At 34.1% G+C, this 13,458-nt stretch overlaps 1 pseudogene; it reads left to right on the forward strand.

The window, feature by feature from the left end:
• The first annotated feature begins 8,112 nt into the window (after positions 1-8,112).
• On the forward strand, positions 8,113-10,643 carry LOC120779820 (annotated as a pseudogene).
• The last annotated feature ends 2,815 nt before the right edge of the window (positions 10,644-13,458 follow it).

The following is a 13,458-nucleotide window of genomic DNA, read 5'->3' on the forward strand; positions in this document are numbered from 1 at the left end:
GACCGACCACCAACCTTTAACCTATGCGCTAAGCAATAAGAATAGCAATAGTAAAATGAAGCGGTGGAAGGCGATCCTTGAAGAATATAACTATGAGTTATACTACAGGCCTGGCAAAGGGTAACGTCGTAGCTGACGCCTTGTCTAGAATACCTCATGATACACCATTGAATTCGCTCTCTACAGCGACTCATTCGGATGAAAGTTCATCCCACAATTTAATATATAGCGTTGAAGCACCTATTAATGCATTCAAAAATCAAATATTCTTAAATAGAGACGTAATCTCGAGTTACCAATTCAAAATTATATTTCCAACGATCATCGCCATCTAATCACCGAACCCGAATATACTGATGAAAATTTGATAGATATTTTAAAAAGATACCTCAATCCGTCCGTCATAAATTGCATAAAAACGGATGAGCATATTATGGGAAAAATTCAGTTATTATATCCCTTACACTTTAACAAATATAAAGTTAGGTTTACCCAAATAATGGTAAAGGACATAACGAATGAACAAGAGCAAGAAGAAATAATAGTTAGCACCCATAATAGAGCACATAGGAATTGCAGGAAAAAAGAATGCAGATCCTAGAAAAATATTATTTTCCTGCAATGGCAAATAAAATTAAAAAAATTATGAAAAAATGCGAAACATGCAAAGTTAATAAATACGAACGGCATCCGCCAAAGCCGCAAATACAGGCCACTCCAATTCCACGGTTTCCTGGTCAAATAGTTCACTTAGATATCCTCATAATAGGAAAACAATTGATTTTGACAGCCGTAGATAAATTTTAAAAATTCGCTGTCGCGAAACCCATACAATCTAAAGCTGCAGAGGATATCAGGCAACCTCTGAGAGATATACTACTTTCCCTCATACCGGAAACGTTAGTATTTGACAATGAAAGATCATTTAAATCTGAGTCAATAAATTTTATGCTAGAGAATGAGTTCGGCATACAAATTTATCGAACAGCCCCTTACACCAGCTCCTCAAATGAACAGGTTGAACGGTTTCATTCAACTCTAAAGGAGATCATGCGTTGCTTGCAAAGCGAAAAAACGCATAATTCTTTTAACGAATTACTAGAGAAATCAGTAAAAGAATACAATTATTCAATTCATTCCACTACCGCAAAGAAACCCGTAGAAGCTTTCTTTGGCAGAAGAGTTGTAGTGACCCAAAATTACTAGATAAGGATAGAGAGGAAACTGCTAGGAAATTATTAACTAAACAGAATATCGACCTTTTGTACCATAATAAAGATCGAACCCAGTTAAAACAATACGTCAGAGGAGACGAGATTTTCGTAAAAATAGACAAGAGAATAGGAACAAAGTTATCTTCTAAATACAGAAAGGAAATTGTAGAGCAGAACTACAATTCCACAATTAAAACTAAGTCAGGTAAAATCGTTCACAAAAAAAATATTAAACAATGTTAAAATTATTTTTCCAGTTAGTCATAATGACCCGCTACTATACCTTTCTGATTCAACTAACGATGACATTGACCGTGATCACACAACAAATCGACATACAGGATCTTACTAACAACAACGGGTACCTACCCATTAAGACAGTAGAAGTAAGGACAATCAACCATTACGACAAAATTTTACATTTCATCAATTTAACGAAATATGAAGAAACGCTATCGCTTATTTCAGGCAACATTAACACTCTAAAATCAATCACTTTTGAGACAGACAATTTCTTGACTCAATCCAAAGTGCATCCGCACTTCAAAGTCAAACGAGGCTCACTCAATATCGTAGGAAAAGGACTAAAATTTATAGCAGGCTCCATGGACAGTGACGATAAAAAAGAAATTAGGGACGCTCTCACACAAATTCATAATAACGAAGAAATTACCACGAATAATGTTAACAATTTAATGCAAATTAGCGACTTTCTTTCTGGACAGATAACGAACATTACAGACCACATAAACAAACAACAAACTGTTATTAGTAGTTACATAAACGAATTTACTGAATAAGCACAAAATAAAATAAAGACAATAGAGGACGAAATTCAATTCATCATGTATACTTACCAAATTAACAACGACATATCGCTTTTACGCAATCACGTAGATGACATCGGACAAATCATTTTTTCAACTAAATTAGGTATCTTGCCAACGGACATTCTAACCCCTACTGAACTGAATCATATTAGCAATTTTGAAAGTTACAGCCACATTAGAACAGCCGTACTATTTCAGGAAAATACAATCATCCTATCCCTCCTCATACCTCAATATTCTCAGAATACATTATCCAAAATAAAGTTTGAACCCATCCCAAACAATAATAATAAATCAGTAATACTAAGCCATTTAGAAATCCTTGTAGACGAGGACAATAAAATGTAGCAATTAGAAGTTAAGGATAATTTAGAAAAGAATATTATAAGAATTGAAGACACATGTATAGGCAATATATTAATGTTTAAAGAAGCGAGCTGTAAGCTTGAAAATTTTAATAAACCTGATGTAATAGAAGTGCTACCAGGCACCCTTGTATTTAAGAATTTTAATTCAAATATAACCCAAAATTGTAATAAACAAAATATAAGCCAAAAAGGCACATTTTTATTAAGGTTCGAAAACTGTGAGATAAAGATTTCTAATAGAACATATTTCAATGTAAACTTGAGGATATTTGAAACATTTGTATTACCAAATGTAATAACAAAAATAAATGATACAAACGAAATTAATAAAGAAATAAAGATGGAAGCATTGTACATAAAACAGCTTCAGCATGAAAATAATTTTAAATTACTAAAGAATAGAAACAGTGTATCCTCAATAATTAGCTTAAGTTCTGATATTTCAATTGTTTTAATTATAGTAGTCACTACTGCAATTTTATTTTTTATTATCAAAGAAAAACAAGAAATGTACATTTCGCCTAGCCCAGAAGCAGAATTTATTGCAAACGTGCAGAAAGGCCCGTTCCTGCAAATTACAACATCGCAGCCCAACAATAACACCGATCGCGGACGATTGAACTAAGAGGGGAAGAGTTAATATAACACCTATCAACAATTCGACAACATAACTTGCGCAACTACTACATAACTTGCTGACTTAAGCAAATCGCCGCAGCAGTTTCAGTAACAACGACTTGACTTCCGGCACGCGCACCCGAAATGCTTATGCACCTTCACAAACCAATTCCTGCAGCACCGTTGTTAAAACGCGAACCAATTTTGTTTTTTTTTTTAGCTTTCTCAACGAGAGAAAGCTTAACTTGTATGTACATGCATAACCAAACCATACTTAAGTCAGCGCAACCTAAGTGTCAATGGTGGTGTTGGTGGTAACAAATGCCCCGTTAGAGCATTAAGAGTAGTAGAGCAGCACTTAAGGAGCTATACCAGACACTTTCAAACAAAAAACTTTTTTGCTTTTTCGAAAGTTTATATTTCCAAAAATATCCTGTGAAATCGGAAGGTCGTATCTTGAATAGTTTTTGGATGGCACGTTCTAAAGAGCGACCGCTCGCTGTTGTGTTTATAACATTAAGCAAAACTTTAAAGGCGTTTTTCTCGAAACGACATTTTTCAAAGTTGCTGACACCGTAACTCAACGAGAAATTAACCGATCCGAATTCAAATTAGTGTTGTATACATTTACTATACTATGTAGTGAGTATTTTTGAATACATTTACTATACAATGACCTACAATATTTTTGATTGGTTGAAAATTGTCAATTTGGCATTAAAAAAACGACAATTTTTTAATTAAAAAAAAACGATTTTTTTTTTTAAAATTAAGTTTAAGTTTAATAAACTTTTTGAATTTTTTTGAATATTTTTGTAAAAAAAATTTTGAAATATAGCTGAAAATATACCTTATTACCTCAAAGAAGTTCGAAAAATCAATGGAGCACTTTCTTTTAAAAAAATTCACGAAAATCGCCTAATTTTTCATGCGTTACACTGGTATAGCCCCTTAACTTTTATCGAAGAATGGCTAGCTAACTGGTGTATAAATATAAATGAGCATAAATGAAAGCATGTCACATTCTCGCCAAGACCAGAAACGTGTTAAAATAAACAATGTTCCCGTACCCCAAGCGAATGAAGTAACTTATCTTGGGATTCACCTTGATCGAAAGCTCGCGTGGCGAAAACATACAGCGAGTAAAATAACTTGCATGAAGTTAAGAACAGCAATTTAAATTGGTTTTTAAACAAAATTCTAAACTTAGCCTAGACAATAAAGTCCTGTTATACAATGCAATGCAATGCATAAAACCGATTTAGATGTATGGCATTCCACTGTCGGGTACGACCTGTGCAACAAACACTGATATAATACAAAGGTTCTAATCTAAAATGCTTCAAATAATCACGGGTGTACCAGGGTACATGCGTAATGAACACATTCATAAAGATCTTGATATTCCTATGATAAAGAAGGAGATAGAGGACAGCAGAATGAGATACGAGTACATATATTTCTAAACTTCGTGAACATCCAAACCAATTGGCTAATACCTTGGTAAATTCCTGCAATTAAACACTTTTAAAAAGAAGTGATCTACAAATCTACTAGAGAGCAACGAGAGTGAACAAAAAAGCTCAACCACATTCTTGAGCTTTTTTAGTTTTAAATAGATTTAAGATTTGAAAACTTATTGTAAGGATTTACCAAGCAGATTCAATAAATAAAGAAATGTTGAAAAAAAACTATTATCATTAAGGTACCTCACATACAATGACCAATCATATGGAGCAAAGTCAGCCGGATATTTGAAAATCCTGGTAATGGTTATAAGTGGGCTAGGTCAAGATTTCGCTCAAATTTATCCATTTTTGGCACAAGGATACACTGTCGTGGTTTAAACACGCCCACTCAATTTCATTAAGATAACTCAAATATTGGCTGATATATCCAGCATAAAGTCACCTGGAAGTTCGAAAATCTTTATATTAGGTATATGGGAGTTCAGGGATGTAGTGGCCTGATTCGCCAATTTTTGGCCTATCCTGGCATACCTTTGCTTGAAAAGGATTCTCTCAAAATTTTATATCTCAAACGTTGATCGATATTTTCGGTCAAAAGTCAACTGTAGATACTGGGCCCACATATTCGGTACCTAGGCTCTTGAACAGTTTTTGTTGGATTTTGGCAATTTTTTGTCAAAAGGTACTTTACTTTTACTTCAAAGTTTTATTCCGTTATATTAATTACTTTATATGTTTTCGATTAATGGCGATTTGTTAGTGTGGCAGTAGTCCGATTACGCCCATTTACGAACTTGAAATTTTTTTTTGTACCAAGGAACCTGCACACCAGGTTTTATTAGGATATCTCAATTGTTACTCAAGTTGAAGTTTACACGGACGGACGGACAGACAGACAGTCAACCGGATTTCAACTTTTCTCGTCATCCTGATCATTTACATACACATAACTTGATATCTATCTCGATTAGTTTTAGGTGATCCGTACAACCGTTACTTTCGTTTATTACCCTTCTTATTTTCGATTTTAAAGATATAGAAAAAAGTTTAAATTATCATTCTACAGTTGTGACAATAATAGATTTAATGGGAGTAGCATACGTCAATGTAACACTAGATCGTAATTTCCTACGTTTCATAATTCAATATACTGAACAAAACGGTACAATACTACATTTCGCTAAAGGTAACAACGTCACAGATTGCGGCGATAAAATCGTGCCAATTCGAAATTGCACCAACACATTCACGAAGATTTTCTACAAGAAATTACTCTTCACCGCTTGTGCTCAACAACTACACTCCGGTGGCACGGCGCATTGCAATACCCGTCCCAGCCACCTAAAACCGTTGGAAGTAATAGACGATGGTATCATCATTTTAAATTATGTAACTGCTTTTATTAAAATGGACAACAGTTCCGGAAAAAACATCCATGGCACATTTCTGGTGACATTCGATGAAGAAGGTGAAATAAATGGGTCTCTATTCTCAAATATGAAGAATATTGTTGGACGACACCACAGCTCAGCGACATCGGCGTTCTTTAATATCACTGGTCATCAAGAAATTCTGAGTCTATCATACCTACAAAGGTTTAACAGCAAGAATCTACAACACATTGGAGACATAGATAAAAAGCTGACATCAGACCAGCAACGTTCAGCGTGACCAACCCCTTCATTGTAGCTATTGAAGGTGCTCCAAAAATCAAAAAAAGAGGCACACATTTTCCTAAATACTCCAGTCAAAATAGACATTCCAGCTTGAATTTATTCCCAAAAAGCTGGATTTTTGTGCAGGCCTTGGATCCGTTATTACAAACGACATGTCAAAAGTCCCCATCGATCCCACTGCGTTGTTTTTTATTCGAGGTCAAAGGTCACAAATTTGCGTTTTTTGCGTATAACTCTGAAACAATGAGAGCTACCAAAAATGGTTAAAAAAAAATGTGTAGATCGTATTTTCTACAAAAAAGATTTCAACACGTTTTTCTCTACAAAGCATCGCTTTCGAGATATCGTGACTTTAGACTACAGGTAAGTCGTATTTTCGATTATATGCACACATCTGAGGTAGTGTCCACTAGGGGTATAACTTTTTTGCAACATAATATTTACATGGCCGTACATGATGAGCAATGGTGAAAAAATTTTAACTGCGTTTTTACTTTTTTGTTTTCTTTCAAAAAGTTCCGGCACCAACGCAATTGAATTTTTTTTATTTTGATAAAAAAAAAATTTGCAAAAAACGAGTTTAAAGTTTTCAAATCCTATAAGCCTCAATGTAAAAATTTGCACTATTTTGTGGATATCTCAGAAACCATGCATGATATTGATATATGTACAATTTTGATACGATATAAAACACTATAAAATCTACGTTTCGGCAGCATTAACTCAAAAGTATTTTTGATTATTTTGCAACAAATATTATTTATTATTATTTATATATAAGAAAAATATAGTTTTTGTTAATTCATTTTCTTTTTTTTTAATTTTATTTTTTTTTTTAATTACACATATATTTTATTTAGAGTTAGAAGCAATAAACTTAAGATTTAAACTGCGCTTAGATTTACATTTCGGATAAATGTCTTTTATCAATTTGATGGCTCGTTCTGCGCATATATTCGAGCGCTGTTTATTTGCAATAAATGAGTCTTCCTTCACCCAGTGTTTTAAAAAACATTTGTGCGCTGCTTTAAAAGGCTTTACCGATGTTTCTCATTTTGTGAAGTCATTTACATGTAAACGGTGGTCGGAAAACCATACGTCATACCAAGCGCCGCATATCAATTGAGAAATAGGCAAAAGTTTGGGTTGGGTTTACTTTAGTATCTCATTTTCACTGCTTATTATTCTTAAATGAGTGCACGGATTTTTTTAAATTTATATAGCACGAATAGCCAATAAATTAAACTTTGATTTAAATGTAAATTTATTATTAAATGTTAATTTGTTTTTTAGATACAAGTAAGCAAAAAACGCACATTTTCACATTTGCTCAAACAATGGCTCTCTTCTTTTGAAGTTTTTGTTGCACTGCTTGCAAAAAATTTAACCAATTTAACACACATACATTCTTTGAAATATATTTAATTGAATTAATGATAAATTATGAATTTTAAATAGCAATTTTATGTACAATTTAATAAATAAAACAGCTTTCAATTACGTGTTATACTGTTCCTCGAAATGTAAGCAAAATTACTGAATATGAACTGTCAAACGACGAAGAAAATAAGCACAAAAGGAAGACATTAATAACCCAACGAATCAAAATGGTAGGTCTTATATACATTTGGGTTACTTTACATAGGACTCGTTTCGGATTGATGGTTGTAAGTATTAACACATGTGAAAAGGGGTGGGGTGGGGTGGTGGGGTCGATCCTTAGGGCCACGCTCAATTAAGGTTATGCTATATATTTTAATAATGGAGTAATACATTAGTATTATGGAAAAAATGTTGGTTGGGTTACTTCTGTATTAACGGTATTTTGATTTCAATGGAATTCAAATTTTTATTATACTATATTCGCGTGCCTTATTTAAAACGTGTTTTCGCAATTGGAAATTTTTAATCTAATTAAATAAAATAACTTTATAATGATGTCAAATAACCAATCAGGTAAATATAATACGTTATTTAGTTCTCTGAAAAGTGGGCAATATATTACGTCCATATAACGAAAATTTTCGCCTGCGGCGCTTGTTTCAATGTAATATATTATACTGAAAACATAATGAAAATTTGGAATAAAAAATCGCGCGATTTTTTATTACAAATTTTCGCCTGCGGCGCTTTTCAGGGAGCTTTTAAAACAGTATTATTTAAAATAATATCTAATTTTTTCAAAGATGATGATATTGCATCCACGAGTGCTGCAGCAGTAACGTGTCCTGATGCTACCACAATACAGCAGTGGAATATAGTGAAAATGGTCAACTACTTGGGCTCACATGAATTGTGTGCAGCATTTGCCGAGGTATACGGTCTGTTGCCAAAAAGCCGGCTTTGTACCATTCACAAAACCAAAATGGCATTGGACAAACGCCACCCAGTAAGATACTTTAAATGCTCTAGGGGCAATTGTAGGACGAAGTCCCTTATTTCAAGGGCAGCGGGCACGTGTTTTGAAGGCGTCAAATTAAGCTTTCCCCACGTGTTTTACCTAATGTATTGCTTCGCCCACCGCTTTACGCGGGAAGATATTTGTAGGGAGAATTATGCGAGCGTGGGAAAGAAATTGTCATCTGCCACTATCTCCGACTGGTATAGCTACTGCAGGAAAGCGGTAGTTATATTTCAGTTAGACCACCAAGAATTCAAAGGGAAGATTGGTGGTCCAGGTAAGGTATTGCAGATTGACGAAAGTAAATTCGGGAAACGGAAATACAGTCGAACTTCCATAACTCGAACTTCTTTAACTCGAATTTTCTCTAACTCGAACTAAATGGGTTGGCAGTAGCATTAAGAGAGTAATTAACATATAAATTTCCTTCCGTAACTCGAACTTCCATAACTCGAAGTTCTCCATAACTCGAACGAAAATACATAATTATGACTTCTATAACTCGAAGTAATGTACTTTTCTTTCATTCTACAACTCTCAGTATCCTGGCCTATAACTCCAAGGCCTGGATGACTGGCTTAATTTTTGAAGAATGGGTTCTAAATTTGGATAAGCGCTTTCAAAGTACTGGCCGAAAAATTTTATTGCTTATTGATAATTGCCCAGCACATTCTAAAGACGTAAAAAGCAAACTGAAAGCCATTGAACTGGCATTTTTTCCACCGAATATGACCTCTAAATTACAGCCGCTGGATCAGGGAGTAATTCAAAACTTGAAAGTTTTTTATCGTACCAGAATAGTAAAAGAAGCACTAAAGCGTATAGAGGCAAACGAAAAACAAGATATTACACTTACGGATTGCATCAATCATGTAACAAAAGCTTGGGATATTGATGTCAAAAATCAAACCATAGCGAATTGCTTCAAAAAAGCTGGATTTGGTCAATACTCTGAATGGGAAGAGGAAGATGACATACCTCTGAGTTTTTAAGTACTACTGATGAATATCGAAATGTAATTGAAGCTGATTACGAAGCATGGTTAAAAGCAAACAAAATAACTTGCAGTGCTACTCTTCAGGATTATATTACAGTAGATAATGACCTTTGCACAACTGACTTTCCTACAGATGCTGATATTGTTGAGAATTACTGCCCTGAATTAGATGATCCAATATTAAGCGGAACGGAGAGTGACGGTGAGGGATCGGTAGAAGAAACTATTCACCAGCCTCCAAATGCTTTCCAAACATTGAGTTTATATTTGCAAACAAATGACACTACAACTGATGAGCACTATACGGCTTTAAACAAATTAGAGTCATTTTTTACTGAAAATACAAAAAAAAAGAAAATTTTCAGTCACTAATTTCTGAATACTTCACTTCACTGTAACTTATTACAGTTTTCTGTAATGTGTGTTTTAAACAACAAATACATATTCATCATTTAATATACTCTAAAGTAGCAATTGAGTTTCTTTAAAAAAAAAAAATTTTTCTATAACTCGAAGTCTCCCTAAGTCGAAGTTTTTTTTGGGATAATAGTGATTCGAGTTATGAAAGTTCGACTGTATAACAAAGGTAATAATAATAATTTATATATAATGCAATTATGTATGTTTATTCAAATACTTTTCTTTTTTTCTGGAAGACGCGTAGAAGGGCATTGGGTGCTGGGAATGATGGAGGATGGCAGTGAGGACCTCAGACTGGAGGTATGCCCTGACAATGTACGTTCCGCTGAGGTTCTCATTTCTCTTATTCGTAAAAATGTACTAGAAGGAATAACCATAAGGACAGATTTTTGGCGCGCATATGAATGCCTCCTGAATATGGTTACATCCATAAAAAGGTTAACCATAGCGACCCTGGGAATCCATTCATCGCCGAGGATGGCACACACACCCAAAGAATCGAGTCCCATTGGCGTGTAGTGAAGAGATTTTTTTATAAAGACAACTATAATAATCCGGCAAACTGTGCTGATGTTATAGTAGAGTTTTTATGGAGGCGGGAAATCCAAAAACAAAATACAGACCCATTTATTTCTTTACTGGGTGTTATTAAATATGTGTATAACACAAAATAAAAAACCTAAAACATACAAATGAAAACCCAATTTTATTATTTAGGGGGTCTTGTATAAATGGTTGGTTGGGTTATCTTGGTACTTCAACTACTTGTATGCATTATTACCGATACATATACAATTTTTAATTTACAGTGTTTTTATTATTTAAATAAAGTGGATTTCCACTTTAATTCATTGAAATATTAAAAATACTAAACATAGAGTCACTCTATGCGTAAAAATACATAAATTTTATAATAATTAGTGAAAATTGTATGGAAAAACTACGATTTTACACCATTTTCAGGAGGCTACCCTAGAGCCCCCCGTGGTCCTAGGGGGGGGGGGGGAAGAGTGCTATTATGCAAAATCTCCATTCGTTGCCTTTGAAATGAGGGGGGTAGCAAGCCCTCAGCCTCCTCCCCCTTTGCGCAAAACCTCTGCAAAATGAGATACTAAACTGAACATTCCCCAAAAGTTTTGTTCGGTGTTTGGCAATGAGTATGAATGTCAAAATGCAGAGTATAGCCCTTGAGTTCCAACAGGCGTTGCTTAGCCATGGTAGAGTCTTAAATTTTATATAAGGAAAGATTTTGTTTTTTTCATAATATTCGAACGCTTGTCCCAGCTCATACAGATACTGCACGTCATCGCGCCATTTGATGCATCTTACTTTCAATTTTTCTTTGCCTTGAGCGAAACTTTGTTTTAGAGCATCGAAATTATTGATCATTTCTGGAAATATATCGTACGAAATATTTGGTGATATTGATTTTCCATCCAGTGACTCATCCATTACATGTCTTAAAATCAGATCTAAAATATGATGTTGACAGCCCACATATTGCGGTGAATGTCAGCCTTTTGTTGAAAAGTATTTTTGGAGTGAGATAACAACTTCATTTTTATGTCCTGTATTGACGGTTGTTGTACCACACACAATCATTTTGATGGAGCCCCATAGTTGAAAATTATCGAGAACATCCTTGATGCCTTCAAATATGGTTGAACTTCTTCCATTATCAAGATCCAAGACCGCCAATCTTACTTCTCTGAACTCATTTTTTAGCACCACGGCCTGTATTTCTCTTTTGCCGAATTTCTTCCCATCAAAATGAAGACACCAAATATTATTCTTGAGTGAAGTCTTATAATCTTCCCCCAAACGTTCTGCTGCTTTTAAAATTCCTGGTTGTGTTGGTGTTGTCATATTAACTCCTGATTTCGCCAATTCTTTGCATATTTTAGCAGCATTTTTGGTGGTCACATTGGCAGTTGTTACTATTTTCACTGCTGCCTTTGTTGAACAATTCGCTTGTTTAAGCCTTGAAGGTATTTCAAATTCTTCATAATTCGGGATGCAGTAATCATCGTTCGCGTCGCTTGATGATATTGAAGATATTGATGAGTTTAATATACTATTATTTTTGACGGAGGTATTTTCTTACATTTTAAAAGCTATGGATGGGTGAAGCTTTACATCCTTAGTAGTTGTGTACCCAACTTCTCCGTTCGTTCTTATTTGGAGTTCATACAGCTCTTTATCTTCAGTACCAAGCCACATACCGTTTTTATTCGTTACATCAAATAATTTGTTGAATGAGATTACCATGTTTGTTCCACTGCGTTTTTTTAACGATTTCTGATATGTTTCTATGAGTTTTTGTATTTTACGTTCAAGGGATACTTTTGCTATGCGGCCTGCTTCGGAATTTTGCACAATTCGGTTAAACATTTTTCAATGTTTACTATTTCACGTCTTTTCGTTGTACTTTTTTAAAAGCAACTAAATTATTTGTCCACACTTTTGAATTTTTAAGAACATCTTTTTCACTCTTTTTAAAAGACATTATGTTTTTGATGTTAAATAGTTATTTGTCCACATTCAATAGCTTTCGCCAGAGATAAAGAGATGTTTAACTTCTCTCTCACTGGAAGTGAGAGAGCAATTGCTAAACGTCAAAACCACCTAAACTTTGACAGTTGATCGAGTTCAGGAGGTTTTGACGTTTAGCAATTGGAAAAGAGGGACGACCAGATTAAAATCCCGCCAAATTAATATTCGAATGGAGACATTTTTCATTTTTTTGTCTCCATTTGTAACGGCCATTAGTTCGAAGAATAGCGAAAGCGAAACAGCACGTAATTTGGAAGATGTGAGTATATTTCAACTTTTATTAAATAAATTTGCATTTATTTAATACTTTTTTATTTTATTTCAAATGCCGAAAACAACCAGCAGTTGGAGGAGATGTATTGTTGGCTGCAACGAGGGAGGAAGAACTTTTAGTTTTCCAAACAGTGGAACGGATCTCGAACGGTGAGTGAAAAACATTAAATAGTGCAAAAAGTGTTTGTGAATTTGTGAAAAATTTCGATGAAATAAGTGTTTCGATTGTGCAATGAAAATAGTAATTTTGGATTGGATTGAATTTCCGTGTGTTTTTAAAAGTGATGTGCTGAACAAGTAGAGCGCGACAGACTGCAAGCGACATCTGTCAAATATTAAAATACACACGTTCTTATGGACACAGTCATGTAGTCATGCAGCTGCCTCAATAACTGTGTCTTTAAAAGCGTGTGTATTTTAATATTTGACAAATGTCGTTTGCAGTCTGTCGCGCTCTACGTATTAAGAGCTTAATTGTCAATTTGTTTCCATTGCCGTTAATTAACTAAATAAATTATTTTAAAGTAACGATTTATCTTTGAATATTTATGATATTTTTAAAAAAATCGTTCTTTAAAATATTCATTAAATATGCACTTTTTGCACTATTATTATTATTATTATACATATTTTATGATT

Source organism: Bactrocera tryoni, unplaced genomic scaffold (genome assembly GCF_016617805.1).
Source record: "Bactrocera tryoni isolate S06 unplaced genomic scaffold, CSIRO_BtryS06_freeze2 scaffold_11, whole genome shotgun sequence".
Lineage (NCBI taxonomy): Eukaryota > Metazoa > Arthropoda > Insecta > Diptera > Tephritidae > Bactrocera > Bactrocera tryoni.